Here is a 14,605-nt window from a genome sequence, read left to right on the forward strand (position 1 = left end):
AAGTGTACAGGAGATGGCAGAATTGCTCAGGGGACGCTTTCCAAAATGGGGCACCAGGATGTGAGTGCAGTAGGACACTGAGTTGAGCTGCCACATTGCGGAGGCAGCACAGCATTTTGTAAGCATTTCCACTCCCCAGAATGTCAATAGCATTCAGCATGAAGCGTGTTCCATGTACACAGCTCTTGTAGCACGTCAAAAATTAGAAATGAAATAATGCCTCCTTCCCCACACACCCTCCCAGATCAGCAGAAGGGGCACTGAGGCAGTAGCAATTTCTTTCACGAGTTTGTGGTAGAGGCAGCCCAGAATATGCCTTTCTCTGCAGCAGCCCCTAAGTTGTGAAATTCCCTCCCCATAGAGGTGTGTCTGGCTTCTTCACTATACAACTTTTGGAGAATCCTGAAGATGCCCCTCTTTACCATGCCTTTTGACTCCTGAGATGTCCACTTTCAGAGTCCACCCTATTCTTGTGACTGTACAAACAAGTTTTAATCTGACTTTCAAATTGTTGTAGCCCACTCTGGGACCTTCTGTAATACACGTATTAATTATAATAATATTGGGGCCATTGGGCATGGGATGCTAAAGAGATAAATATTTTGTCCTTCAGAGCAGTGGCTACAGCTGGATGGTCTTCTGAGGAGTTCCAGTCTGTTATTATTACTTATCTATTTGATTTATTAATCACTTAATACCTAATTGTCTTAAAAAAAACAAAAGTACTTGGTTTCCTTACAAAAAGGATAATGCAGTTTTTGGGTTAGCAAAGATGCAGGCTTTAAAATCTCCCTTTGGGAGAGGTTCAGTTCACTTGTACCATTTGCTGAGTTGGGAGTCAGGCCACATGGCTCCTTTGCTTGCACAAAAAGAAAAGACTGAGAAGGAGAAGGAGCAGGAGCTGCTGAGAGCCTGCTAATATACACCCACTCCGGCAACTTGAGCTCAGGGCTCAGGCTAACCATTTCATGCACACAAGTGTGAGGCAGTAACTGTATATTACAACAGAAAGTAACCTGGACATGGGGACAGTAGAGAGGAGAGATGGAGCAATACAAATGCAATACTATTGCATGTTTACTGAAAAATAAATAACACCATGGTGCTTACTCCATTGATAGTGCTTTTAGGACTGCAGCATAAGTCAGATATGAGGCCATATGGCAAAAGGCAGGCTCCAGGGAAAGTGCCTGAATAAAAGCGGTAAAAGGCATTGATGCAACCTGAAAACTGTACACCATATTCAGATCCTTATTTGAATGTATGCTACCACCTCCCATGTTCCATCTTAAGACTCTTAAAAGCTACAGAATCATGGTTTTACCTGTGGGAAGGAAAATAATAATAGATATACAGTAGAAGATTACCCGTGTGGGATTATTAATAAAAGAACTGGCTGGATCCCTAGATCCAAAGCATGGGGCTAATCATACTCTCCAGCAAGAGAGAGCTCGCAGCAGAGTATTAAAATAACAGAATCATGCAGCACAGGGAAGTGTGAGCAATATAGGCTGTTAGACCCTTTAAATATCTTGTTTAGTTCGCTCACATTGCTTCCCCTTTCTACCCTGCTTGCAACTAATACTGGAGAAGAGAGGGTTAAAGAGTTTTTGACCTACGATTACTCAGTTTTAAAAAGAGTGATCCTGTTAAAATTGAGTTACTGGTGAGAAATAAATGGAAAACATGCACATTCTTAGACTAATCACTTAGATACAATATTCAAAATATGTCGTAATTTGTGGATCTGCTTACAATGAAACATGTTAGTATGAACTGCTTTAGCTACCTAGTTACAGAATTCTGATTAAATTTGCAGAAATAAGCACATTAGTGTGACCTCACATTTCAGACAATAGCACCACTCAATTTTCCTGCCTCCTTCCTTATCCCTTGATATGTGTAGCTTGCTTTATAAATGTTACCTCTTTCTCTGTACACAGGTTGAAAAGTTGGTGTTACAGTGCCTTCTGCAGGATGGAATATGTCAAATCAAATCTGCCATTGACTAAGCAACTTCAGTAAGGAATAGTCACAGTAAGACTTCCCCCTCTTCAGATTTTTTTTCCTAGAGCAAATTGAAAGTGTTATTTAACTGTATTAAATATTAAAGCCAGGGTATTAACCAGATGACAATTTCCAAGCCTCAGCAGGTTTCAGGCTTTGAATTTACAATGCCAATGATCAATCCTAGATTTGGTAATTTTTGATATTATGCATTTTCTCTCTCCAGCTAAACAAATAGTAGCTTTTTTTAAGTGCTTTTTTAAAAAGCATCAGTTGCAGCAGGAATAAAATAATGCATGGGAAACCAGGGTGACTTTGCCAGATACCTAAAAGATAATAGCAATGATGGCACCAGGTGAATTTGTATGGGAAGGGAATTTCACAACTGGGCAGCACCAGTTTTTTGAAATACAGTGGTACCTCAGTTTTCGAATGCCAAAAACCCTTGCTTCTGTTTTTGAACATGCATGGGAAGATGAATGGCTTACACTGCGTTTTTTAAAATTTTCTCCATTGAAATTGCAGACCGCCTCTGCGCCTTGATTTTCGAACATTTTAGAAGTCAGAACGGATTACATTTGAAAACCAAGGTACCATTGTATATATCTTATATTGAGCATTTCTATGCCCTCTCCCATGATGTCAATTTTCTTAATGGCTCCCCTCTGTCCATTTGTCCATTAAACAATAATTTTTAAATTATAATGCCATGATGTAGACTTCCGGTCACATTAACTAGGTTTTCCTCCCATACTTTCTTGCAGCAGGAAGGGAAGCAGGCGCCCCTTCTCTGGCCAATGGATGGGACTAAGCTGGTCTTCACCTTGCCATTGTCTTCTTTCTGGGAGGGCAGGGGATACAGCACCCTAGTGTCCTTTGGTCCCCTGGTCAATAACAGAAGGCCTCCATGCTCTTCCCATTAGCTGTGCCAACAAACAATAATACGTTTTAACTTGGCAAAATACTAAATTCAGAGAAGAGTTAGAGATGTTGCTGGATTACAACTTCCATTCTGCTGGGAATTCCATAGTTAAGGGTCGCCAGCACCCCCAAACTTCCAAGGGTGATAGAACTACCAAGAGGGCCCCTCTACTGATCTTAACGTTCAAGACAGTAGGAAAGGAGGCAGTGTTTCATATATTTGGGACTTTAGCTATTTAGGGCTATAAACACAAACAAGAGCACATTGAATTGAGCCTGGAAATGAACCGGCAACCATGCCCCTATTTTAGACAGTGGGTTAAAAGGTAAAGGGACCCCTGACCATTAGGTCCAGTCGTGGCCGACTCTGGGGTTGCGGCACTCATCTCGCTTTATTGGCCGACGGAGCCGGCGTACAGCTTCCAGGTCATGTGGCCAGCATGACTAAGCCGCTTCTGGCGAACCAGAGCAGCGCACAGAAACGCCATTTACCTTCCCGCTGGAGCGGTACCTATTTATCTACTTGCACTTTGACGTGCTTTCGAACTGCTAGGTTGGCAGGAGCAGGGACCGAACAACAGGAGCTCACTCCGTCGCGGGGATTTGAACCGCCAACCTCTGATCCGCAAGTCCTAGGCTCTGTGGTTCTAAAAGGAACCCCAGCGGGGAATCTGCATGCTGTGTTTTTGGACCAGTTGAGCTTCTGCATGGTCTTCAAGAACAGACCCATGTAGACTGTGTTATCATAATCCAATCTGTAAATTACCAGAAAATGGAGTGCTAACCTAAATCCATTTATGACCTAGCAGAAAACATTACTATCTTATCAATATCAAGTTATTCATTCAAAGTTCTTTTCTCATTTGTAAAGTCATATTCATTCTAAGGGACTTACATGCCACTTTAAAAATTGGCTATTGTGCCTTTTTTGCCATTTCAGCATAATCCCATCCACTTAATCTGCCATTCTTCTCTGGTCAGGACTTTATCTTCTTTCCATCTCTAGCAAAAAAGACTGCAACAATCAGAAGTCAGGAAGACCAAAACCTTAATAAAGAATGGGGAAATTTTATTGTTTATCTTAAAAACCACAGTAAACAGTTAAAATCGTTAGTAGGATTGGATTAACACTTGTAGTTTAATGGTGAATTTTGGATATAATGGAGATGCAAAAGATCGGATTATAAAAGTTGCAGGAGGAAATGACTAACAATAGGACCCACAAAGGGGACTAAGGAAGTCCAGGAGATTCTTTGGAATCTTGTTTTTATGTTGTATGTTGGATATGTGATTGCAAAACTTTAATTTGAAAAGCCAAATATGTATATATATAGAGAGAGAGCCGCTTAATCTCAGGGTTGTGGTTCGAGCTCGTCGGGCAAAGAGTTTCCTGCATGGCGGGGGGGTTGAACTAGATTACCCCCCCCCGGGGGTCCCTTCGGACTCTACAAGTCAATGGAGGGTTAACGTGCATCTGCAGCCTTAGTTTTCCGCCGCACTATTCGGCGACAAGCGCTTTCCTCTGGGGCGGCAGCCGAGGGGCGCGGCCCGTGCGCTTTTGCGCGCCGCCCACCGCGATCCCCATGGGAGACAAGGGGAGGGTGCAGAAGAAGCCCTCCCCTTGCCTGCGAGCCGGCAGATCCGGGTCTTGCAGCGCTGCCTGCTAGACTGACGTGGTCGACGGAATCAAAACACCAGGCGAAAGGCAGAGTCGCTCCGCAGCTGCGCTGGCTGGCGTCTTGGGGCTGCGCCTCTTGCTCTCCAGATCCGAGCAAACCCGGTGAGTTGTTTGTGGCTGCCTCTCCGCATTCCAGCCTCAAGCTGGTTGTTTTTCTTTTCTTTTTTCCCTACTTCTCCCTCCCAGGCTTGTCCTTCTTTTAATGGAGGAAGAAGGCGAAAGGAGGCAAGGAAAAGGAAAAGTTTCCCACCCCGGTTCTCTCTTCTGCTTTGGGGATGGGAGGCAAAACAAAAAAAAGTTTATGGGGAAAGACTGCCCCTTGTTCCCTACTGCTGCCTTTTGCTTATTCTGGATCTTTGCAAGTATTTTAAACCCGCAAAATATGCAACCCCTGCACTGATTTCCTGGCGGGAGGGGGGGTCATTTAAAACCGGATCTCTCCCTGTAAAAAGCCTGTTGCTGATCTTCCCTGTGCCAAAGGAGCCCCACCGACTTTGCTTTGGTGAGAGGCCAGCTGTGATAAAGGAGGAGAGCCGTTTGCTCGCTGGGGCTGGCGAAGCTTTTGTTTTTGGTCTTGCAACCGAGCAGAACTGCACACCTGATTTATACAGATTTGGTCTTGTTCCTGAATAAACGTTTTCATATTTCTTAGGAGATGCATGATGCTGAAAACAAGGCAAGTTTAATTTCCAAGTGCCTGCAGAAGTTTAGGTTGCGAACACCCACCATCCTTTTATGGCGTGAAGCAGTCTATAAATTTGTTTAACAAATAAAACAGTTAAAATTTAGTAAAGGCGGTGTCCTCAAACCCTGGTAAGCTAAACCCTACGCATGTTTACACAAGCTACTACGTGGTGTTAAGTGACTGACTTCCAGGTTAGCATGGGCACTTTTGTGGGAGTAAACTTCATTAAGCTCAATAGGACTTGCTTCTGAGTAAACAAGTATAGGACTGAGAAGCACATTAACTGGATCAATTTTATATTATTCCTCTCTTTCTCCTGCTGTTTAATAAGCCAGGTCACACTGTGTTGACTTTGAGCTAAAACATCAGCTTCCTCCTTAATCTTTATAAAGAAACATTTCCTGTTCACAATGGAATAGGGATCCCTGGAACAGACAACAGATGCCCTAGAAGCTATTACATTCTCAAGAGAGAACCTTGGGAGAAGGCTAGCAATGACGCTGTAATGCCAACCAATACTGAACATGGATGCTTTTAATTCTTTTTTTTTAAAAAAAAAAAGTTAGGACTTCAGTCTGTCAAGACTGGCCCGTACGGGCAGGGGTACCTTTACCTTTATGTATTCTTAAATGCAAACCAGATCCACTAAAAAGGGTAAAAAAAAAAATCCCATCAGCATTATTGACTCCCAACTGGTAATGAATTTGGGAGCAATCTTCACCCCTTAACAGCAAGACTTTGGGGAGGCACCACTGTATCCACAGAACTGCCGGTTGCGTTGGCCACAGCAAAAGGGAGGACAGGCGGGAAATGCCTCTTCACTACACCACCAGTGGTGGGTGGAAGCATGCAAGGGACACTTGTCATCTGATGCAAGGTGATGTGTTCATGCCTATCTTTTTTAAGATTATTAATACTGTTGTGCCTTGTGCTTGCAGTTGTAATTCAGCTACACAGTTAAGTCACCTTAATGGCTTTATTTGGTACAGGTGTTGTGAATGTAAAATCATTTTACCATTGATAAAGTGCTAGTGCAATAACTATAGGATCTTGCTTCCAGTGGAAGTGGACGTTATTCCTTGTGAAATATCCATTGCATCATACTTGCAGATCTGGGCTGGGGGAGCTGTGGCCTTTCAGATGTTTCCTGACCGCAACTTGCACTGTCCCTGACTGTGCTGGTTGGGGCTGATAGGACTGGTACTTCATCAACATCTGGAGGACCACAAATCTCCATCTCTGTTGTAGATGAACTTGTGATATATAACCAGCCAGGAATCCATAATCTGAGTTATGAGTGTAAGGAGTTACCTACTTCACATTATCTTTACTTTCATTAAAAAATAGAGCCCAAAGTGTTTTGCTCTATCTGTAGTGTTTAGAATAAAAAAACCCATTAGGACTTCAGTCCTGAGCTGACCCTAGTGGAGTTTTAGCAGCCTATGTTAAGATTTGCAACCATGACATAAATATATTTTGGCATACTTTTATTTTGCAAGGTATTAAAAATATAAATGTTATGTAATACTGCTCAGTATGCACTTGTCTGCATTTGCATTTTCTTAACCACAACATACTGTTTTTAATTAAGGTTAAATGTTCTTTCTTACCGAAAATTTCTCGTTTCCTACTTTCGTATATATATTTAGAGGCAAAAAGCAGCAGAGGGTGTCAGTGCTTTAGTATTTTGCATTAGTGACTTGTGGCGGCTACCAGTGACGTTCTGTGTTTGTGGTTTTCAAAGAGGTTTCATAATAAGAAGACCAGTAGTGGCAGACAAACTGCCCAAATGAAAGTTTGCCTTCTACTTTCAAACGCCCCCTGCAATGTTTTGGGGTGTATTTTAGGGAAGAGTCTCAATTTATATGGAGTAAGAGTGAGATCCAAGTGGGCCTAGGCTAGCCTTCCAAAGCTGGTGCCCACCAGTTGTTTTTGGGTTACAAATCCAATCATCTGTGACAGTTGGCTGGAGCTGATGAGAGCCGAAGGGCACCAGTTTGGGGAAGAGTGGCCTGGTACCCAACTGATAGGACTGTGGTCCCTAGACCATGCTGCAGAATCCTCTGAAATGCCCAGGAGTTTTGTGGCAGTCAGGGTATTCTCTGAAAACTAGCCCATATGAAAAGTGTTCCATGAAGGTAGGAAGTATGAAAATATTTGGAACATCTCTGAACATCTCTGCCTCCTTCATGTATAGAAAATCTGGGGTAGGGCTGAGGAGCCTCATGACCTCAAGGGTAGGACTAGCAGAAGGATCTCACAGCCCCTTTCTGTGCACGATGCCTCTTTGTGTGCTTCACATAGCCACTGAGTTAAAAGTGGTAAAGTAAAAGTAAACTTGATTACCGTATTTTTCGCTCTATAAGACGCACCAGACTACAAGACGCACCTAGTTTTGGGAGGAGGAAAACAAAACAAAAAAAATTCTGAATCTCAGAAGCCAGAACAGCAAGAGGGATCGCTGCGCAGTGAAAGCAGTGATCCCTCTTGCTGTTCTGGCTTCTGGAATAGCTGCGCAGCCTGCATTCTCTCCATAAGACGCACACACATTTCCCCTTACTTTTTAGGAGGGAAAAAGTGAGTCCTATAGAGCAAAAAATACGGTAGATGGTGTGTCTTAGATTTAGCCCGCAATCCTATACACACTTGCTTGAGAATTAAGTCCCACTGACCTAAATGAAACTTACTTCTGAGCACAAAATGTATAGGATTGACAGTCTGTCATTTTTAGGAGCATTAAAATATTTTGACATGTAGGAGATTACACATTAGATCAGAACACATACACACACACACACTTACAAGCGGAACTTCTCAGAATTCAGAGAACATCCTTGGTCTCCTTGATAAATGATTGTTGTCTGGGGGAAAACAAGTGCTTCTTATTTACCAGGACAGCACCCATCAAATCTGCCTTTTTGCCGGCACTAGTGTAATTATGTTTTCAGTCCTGGCAGAACATTGTGTTTTGGTACATTGCGTTGCTGATACGTCCCATCTTAAGCACTTCCATGATAACCCTGCACATATTTAGAACTGGCCTGTTAATTCTGTACATTGCAGTCTACCAGGGAAGATGATTGTATCGCTACACTTCGAAAAATGATTTGATGTTAAAATATTTTCTGAAGATTGGGCTGAATGTAATACAGCCAATGTGGTGTAGTGGTTAAGAGCGGTAGTCTTGTAATCTGTGGAACCGGGTTCGTGTCTCCGCTCCTCCACATGCAGCTGCTGGGTGACCTTGGGCTAGTCACAATTCTCTGAAGTCTCTCAGCCCCACTCACTCACAGAGTGTTTGTTGTGGGGGAGGAAGGGAAAGGAAGATGTTAGCTGTGAGACTCTTTCGGGTAATGATAAAGCGGTATATCAAAGCCAAACACTTCTTAATTGCTCCAAAACAAGTTGGGATTCAGGCCCATCAAAGTAGTAAGAGTTCTGACTAACATAAGGAGTTGAGACGTGGGCTGTGGGCTATGCACTTCAAATCAGTTGTACCAATGGCACTCTGAAGCAAACTTGGACAATGGATGTCCCAAAGTGGGGTTTGCAGTAGTAGGGCTCGCCCTACCATTGGAAAGAGTAAGATGTTTTGACCTTTAAAGCTCTATGCGGCCTAGGACCCACATACGTAAGGGGCTGCCTCTCCTGGTATGCCCCGCAGAGGACCTTAAGGTCCACAAATGACAACATTTTGGAGGTCCCAAGTCACAAGGTGGTTAGGTTTGTCTCAACTAGGGCCAGGGCCTTTTCAGTACTGGCCCCGACTTGGTGGAACGCTCTGTCACAAGAGACTAGGGCCCTGTGGGACTTGACATCTTTCCGCAGGGCAGGCAAGACAGAGCTGTTCTGCCTGGCCTTTGGTTTGGACTCCGTCTGACCCTTATGTTTCCCTCCCCTTGCAGTTTTGACTTTTAAAATGAGGCTGCCTTTTAAATTGCATTTTAACCTGCATTTTAAATTGGTTTTTTTTCTTTTTCTTTTTTCTTGCTATGTTTTTACTGAAATTTTATTGGTGTTAGCCGCCCTGAGCCAGGCTCTGGCCAGGGAGGGCAGGGTATAAATAAAATTTATTATTATTATTTATTATTATTAATCAACCGATTTTGTGCATCATTAAATTGTGTTTTTACTGTCATGAAAGTGGGGAGCCATTTTCTGCCTCCTTGTGTGAAGACCAGCCTTGGGTACTGTTGTGGTGAGGGGGAGGCGTTGTTGCTCTGTCCCTAGAAGCAAAATGTTTTCTGCTGGGCCTGGGAAATCCATGTTTATGGATAGTTGCACTGGGCTGTCAAATGTGCCCCTCCTACAGCTATCTGGAAGGTTGGTTCTCACTTGGTCCCTCCCATATTACATCACTTGTTAATGCAGGGGTGAGGAACCTCTTGTAGCTGGCGGGCCAGAGCGCCTTATCTCCCCCCCCCCCCAGTTCTGGCAGGTCATTTTGATAGGTAGGTGAGGCCAGAGGTCTCCCACCTCTGGATTAGGGTCTCATAATTCTTATAGTACAGTGGTACCTCTGGTTGCGTACTTAATTTGTTCTGGAGGTCCGTTCTTAACCTGAAACCGTTCTTAACCTGAAGCACCACTTTAGCTAATGGGGCCTCCCACTGCTGCCGTGCCGCCGCCGCACGATTTCTGTTCTCATCCTGAAGCAAAGTTCTTAACCCGAGGTACTATTTCTGCGTTAGCGGAGTCTGTAACCTGAAGCGTATGTAACCTGAAGCGTATGTAACCCAAGGTACCACTGTACTCCCACAAGACATGGAAGAATAGTTGATGCAAGTCCTAGAAAGCTCTTAATCTGGATCCAACCCATCAGTGCTCTAATTTAGTTTTACTTGGTCATGAATAATTTTTCCAGTTGATTTCAATGGAACCCAAATTCAGCTGACTTAATCTGGATCCAACCTTTCACTTTTTACTTTTCCCTGTGAAACATGGAACACCAAGATGATCTTTTTGGCTATAAGTATTCAAATTTGCCTCATAAAGGTAGAAGAGGCAGCTTGATAGTAGCAGCTAAAATGTAGTCTGAAAATGTCTCAAAGGGTGTGAGCCTTTCCTGGTGCACACACATTTTTACATGGCATTTAGGAATCTATTTATGATTGCACAGTGCAAGCTAGTAAATATATAGGATACCGGGCTTGCCTTGGTTATTGTCCATTTGCATTTGAAATTTAATTGATTTACTGGTAATGTGGTGGGAGCTTTAGATTTGTGCACGCTTCAGCAGCCACTCAAAATGAGCAAATTGTCATAGTGAGACGTGGAACTGGGCATTTCTCAAAATGCCACCAACTCGTCTGACAGGTTTTTGTGAATTGGCCCATAAAAATGACAAACTTCACTGTGCAAAGAAGTATTTACTTACGGAATATTTTTTAAAGAACCCCATAGCTTAACAATTGCTAGGCTAGTATTTTTAGTCAATTATACTGTATTTAAAGGTAAAGGGACCCCTGACCATTTGGTCCAGTTGTGGTTGACTCTGGGGTTGCGGCGCTCATCTTGCTTTATTGGCCGACGGAGCCAGCGTACAGCTTCCAGGTCATGTGGCCAGCATGACTAAGCCGCTTCTGGCGAACCAGAGCAGCGCACAGAAACGCCATTTACCTTCCCGCTGGAGAAGTACCTATTTATCTACTTGCAGTTTGACGTGCTTTTGAACTGCTAGGTTGGCAGGAACAGGGACACAACAATGGGAGCTCACCCGTCGCGGGGATTCGAACCGCCGACCTTCTGATCGGCAAGTCCTAGGCTCTCTGGTTTAACCCACAGAGCCACCCGCATCCCTTAATACTGTATTTACCAATTAGTAAATAAAACAGATATAGGGTTGTATCCAATGCAGACTCGGTGGAAATAGAACAGACTTCTGCAGTGGGACTTCACCTTCTTTTTCCTTTCAGCTCAAAACCTGCGCCTGAGGATTGGGGGCTATAGCAGATTTTGGAGGTGTGCAGAGGTCTGCAGTGTAGAGAAAAGGAAGGTAAAGTTCCATTGCACAAATTGAAGTCCATTTTACTTATTAATACTTGTACTGATGACATTGGATTGCTTCTAACTATTTTTACCATATGTCACCTGGGCATTAACATATGGCAGCTAAAAATATAATAAAGATTAAGTAAACAATTTTTCTGTAAGTAAACTCAATGCAAGAGTACAGTAGTGAGCCAGTGACATGAATTGAATCACACCCATTGCTAATATTGGTATTTAACACAAAATTAACCTTTGAAATGGGTGATTTTACAAAAGGCTCTTTTAAATTTGTACATTTTCGTGCAACCCAGAAAGCACAATTTTGACATTTTGGTTTTGTAAACCTGTACATTTTAATTGCTGCATCATAGAAGGGGTGCCACGTTGCTTCACATCTCCTGCCCCCCTCTTCCCAATTTGAACTTTGCTGTTGTTCCTGTATAGTGTTACACCAGTCAAACAGGTGCAACTAGCAGGTAGGTTCCAGTAAAAGATCTGAGTTGCAGTACTAGAGACCAATTAATACAGGAACTGTACCCATTAAATAGGTACAGCCAGAAAGTAGTGTTCTTGTCCTTTTATAATGTTTCTGAGGGTTGTGAAGGTCATATGATTTACTCGTGCTTTTTGCAACGCAGGGGGAACTGCCTCACCCACACCCTGGATGCCCCATCATATGGGATAATATATGGCATCATTATGCCTCCAGATGAACTCCCACGTGAAATCTTGAAAACGCAATAGCAGCTCGTGCTCCTTCCGCATGAACGCTTGTCACTAAGACATTATATCATCAAAACACTCATCCAATTTGACTTACATAAACTTGCCAGTAATCTGGGATTGTACCTGTCTCCAGTAAATTAAGTAGAGGTGCATTAGAGAACTGGTAGGTCTTGTGCCAGGGCACATCATTATCATATCTAAAAATCTGTATTGTACAATTTTTGAAAGCAGGATTTTATGTTCCACCATTTTAGTGGCGATGGGGGAATTTCACTTCCTTTCAGAACCCTTCCGTTGACATTTACTTTTCTAAATCTGTTTTTTTAAAGAAATATTAAGGACCTTTCAGTGATTCCCCTACCAGAGTGATAAAGGTCTAGGAATGGTTTTATCATGTGATCTGCTTGGTGAGGTTGGGAAACAGTGCCAAGTGTGGACTATATGAAGAAGCTATAAAGATAGGACTCATAGACTCCGTTGCCAGCAGCCCACTCCTACTGAGCTGAATTGAACAAGTGTAAATGTGCTCCAGAAACCATGCATTGTTGTCCGCTATGTATCTCTCCCCACCCACCTTGGGTATCAAGCAAAGGTTTATCAAGCCTCTGGTGGGTTTCCATTCATAGCTGTAGGTTGTATTCCAATTAGTGTATCACATTGTGTGTGAGCTTGTGCCAGAATGCCAATTCATCTAGTCCAGTACTTCAGATTTAAAGAGGTTTAAAGACTGTCTCAAGCCAAATCTTTAAAAATGTAGTATAAACACTGGCAACTGGGAAGCACTGGCCTGCGAGCACTCCGATTGGAGAACAGCCTTTACCAAAGGTGTCATGGGCTTTGAAGATGCTCGAACCCTGGATGAAAAGGAGAAACTAGCTAAGAGGAAGGCACCTTTGGCAAACCCTTACCATGATCAACTCCCTGTGGAAGGATGTGTAGATTCAGAATTGGCCTCCACAGTTACGGACTCACTGTTAAGACCGTGTTCATGGAAGAACGAGTGATCGCCAAAGAAGAAGACTGCAGATAGGAAGTTTGCCGTGGATCCTGGGCCCAACTTTGTAGAGTCTCAGAGAGGGATGGGGAAAACTGTGGTCCTCCAGATGCTGTGGAACTTGACTCCTGTGAGTCTGAGCCAGCAGGGACAATGCTCAGGGATGGTATAAGTTGTAATGTAGCAACAGCTGGCAGGTGACAGGTTCTCCATGCCAGGTCTAAGCCAATCTTCCCAGATTTGGTCTTGGAGAATCTCAATAGGAAAAGTTTGTAATAGAAAGCGTGTGCTCTCTGACACATCAGTTTTAACACATCATACATACAGGTATTAAATTGAGAAGGTGCAAAATGCGACTTTATTTGAAACACGGAATTAAAAATGCATTAAAACTCACCCGCCTTTCTCTTACTGAATGTTTACCTACCCATGTTTATCAGAGGTTGTAAACCTCATTGTAAACTTCCTCATTGCTTTGGTACGAAGCAGGTGATAATCCTTTTGCTTGCTGAATGCTCAGGAGGAGGATATACTACTGGGAGTCCAGAAGGAGTTGAATTTTAATTTGGAGGCACACCAGATCATTAAAATGGCTCCTGTGCCCTTTAACACATTTGTTTTATTGTTACAGTGGTACCTCGCAAGATGAATGCCTCGCAAGACGAAAAACGCGCAAGACGAAAGAGTTTTCCGTTTTTTGAGTCATTCCGCAAGACAAATTTCCCTATGGGCTTGCTTCGCAAGACGAAACGTCTTGCGAGTTTGTTTCCTTTTTCATAAGCCGCTAAGCCGTTAATAGCCGCTAAGCCATTAATAGCCACTAAGCCGCTAATAGCCGCTAAGCCACTAATAGCCGTGCTTTGCAAGATGAAAAAACCTCAAGACGAAGAGACTCGCGGAACGGATTAATTTCGTCTTGCGAGGCACCACTGTACTGAAGTATATCACATAGCATTAGAACTTGTGATCAGTACATTTCAGAAGTTACATGGAGGCTTCTCTTTCCTCTTCTTGCATTAGCTTTAAAATATAGACCAGTCACATTTCTTCAGCAAACACATTATTTCCTTAATGTGTATGTTTGTTGATTAATAGTTATGCAGGAATGAAGAGGTTTGCAGAAGTGAATTCGCAGGCAGGATGAACTTGACCCCTTCCCTATCCACTGATTATCTTAATGCAATACCTCTCACACTTTTCTCCCGGTTGGGCTTATGTCTGGGCTCTGAACATGCTGTACCACTGAACTACAACCCTCACCATGGTTGGACTAAATACTCATGCTCACAGGTTTTCCCCTTGTAATGAACCTCTCTGAATTATGGGAAACTATTTCCCCTGGAATGTGTGATTTTTCTCTGTGTCTTCTATTCATCCTACTTCCCACCTGGATTACAGGGGGCAATATCTAAATTTGCATGGGGTGGCGGTGGAATATAGAAGGGAAAATATACTTTTTCTAGGCATCATAAGGAAACAGCTGTAGAACTGCCCCCTCACTAATTTTTGTCCCTGTGGAGTCTGGCAATGAAATGGTTAATTTTGCAAAAGGCAGCTCCACCCTGTCCAGCCAAGGTTAATAGAGATTAAGTGCCCTGGAAGT

The 14,605-nt window shown here is 43.1% G+C and overlaps 1 protein-coding gene across 4 annotated transcripts in view; it reads left to right on the forward strand.

Annotated features, from left to right (window-relative positions):
- Window positions 1-1,943: 1,943 nt before the first annotated feature.
- SMIM14 (small integral membrane protein 14) overlaps window positions 1,944-14,605 on the forward strand; it is a 30,635-nt gene continuing 17,973 nt past the window's right edge. The window contains exons 1-2 of one of the 4 annotated variants that reach the window (XM_081924663.1): window positions 1,944-2,037; window positions 11,207-11,286. The gene's annotated coding sequence lies outside the window, so the exon portion shown is untranslated. Of the gene's footprint in view, window positions 2,038-4,548; window positions 4,709-11,206; window positions 11,287-14,605 lie in introns of those variants that run through there. The other 3 variants (XM_081924664.1, XM_081924662.1, XM_081924665.1) reach the window with 3 other exon arrangements.

Source organism: Podarcis melisellensis (genome assembly GCF_964234715.1).
Source record: "Podarcis melisellensis genome assembly, chromosome: 9".
In the NCBI taxonomy this organism is placed as follows: domain Eukaryota; kingdom Metazoa; phylum Chordata; class Lepidosauria; order Squamata; family Lacertidae; genus Podarcis; species Podarcis melisellensis.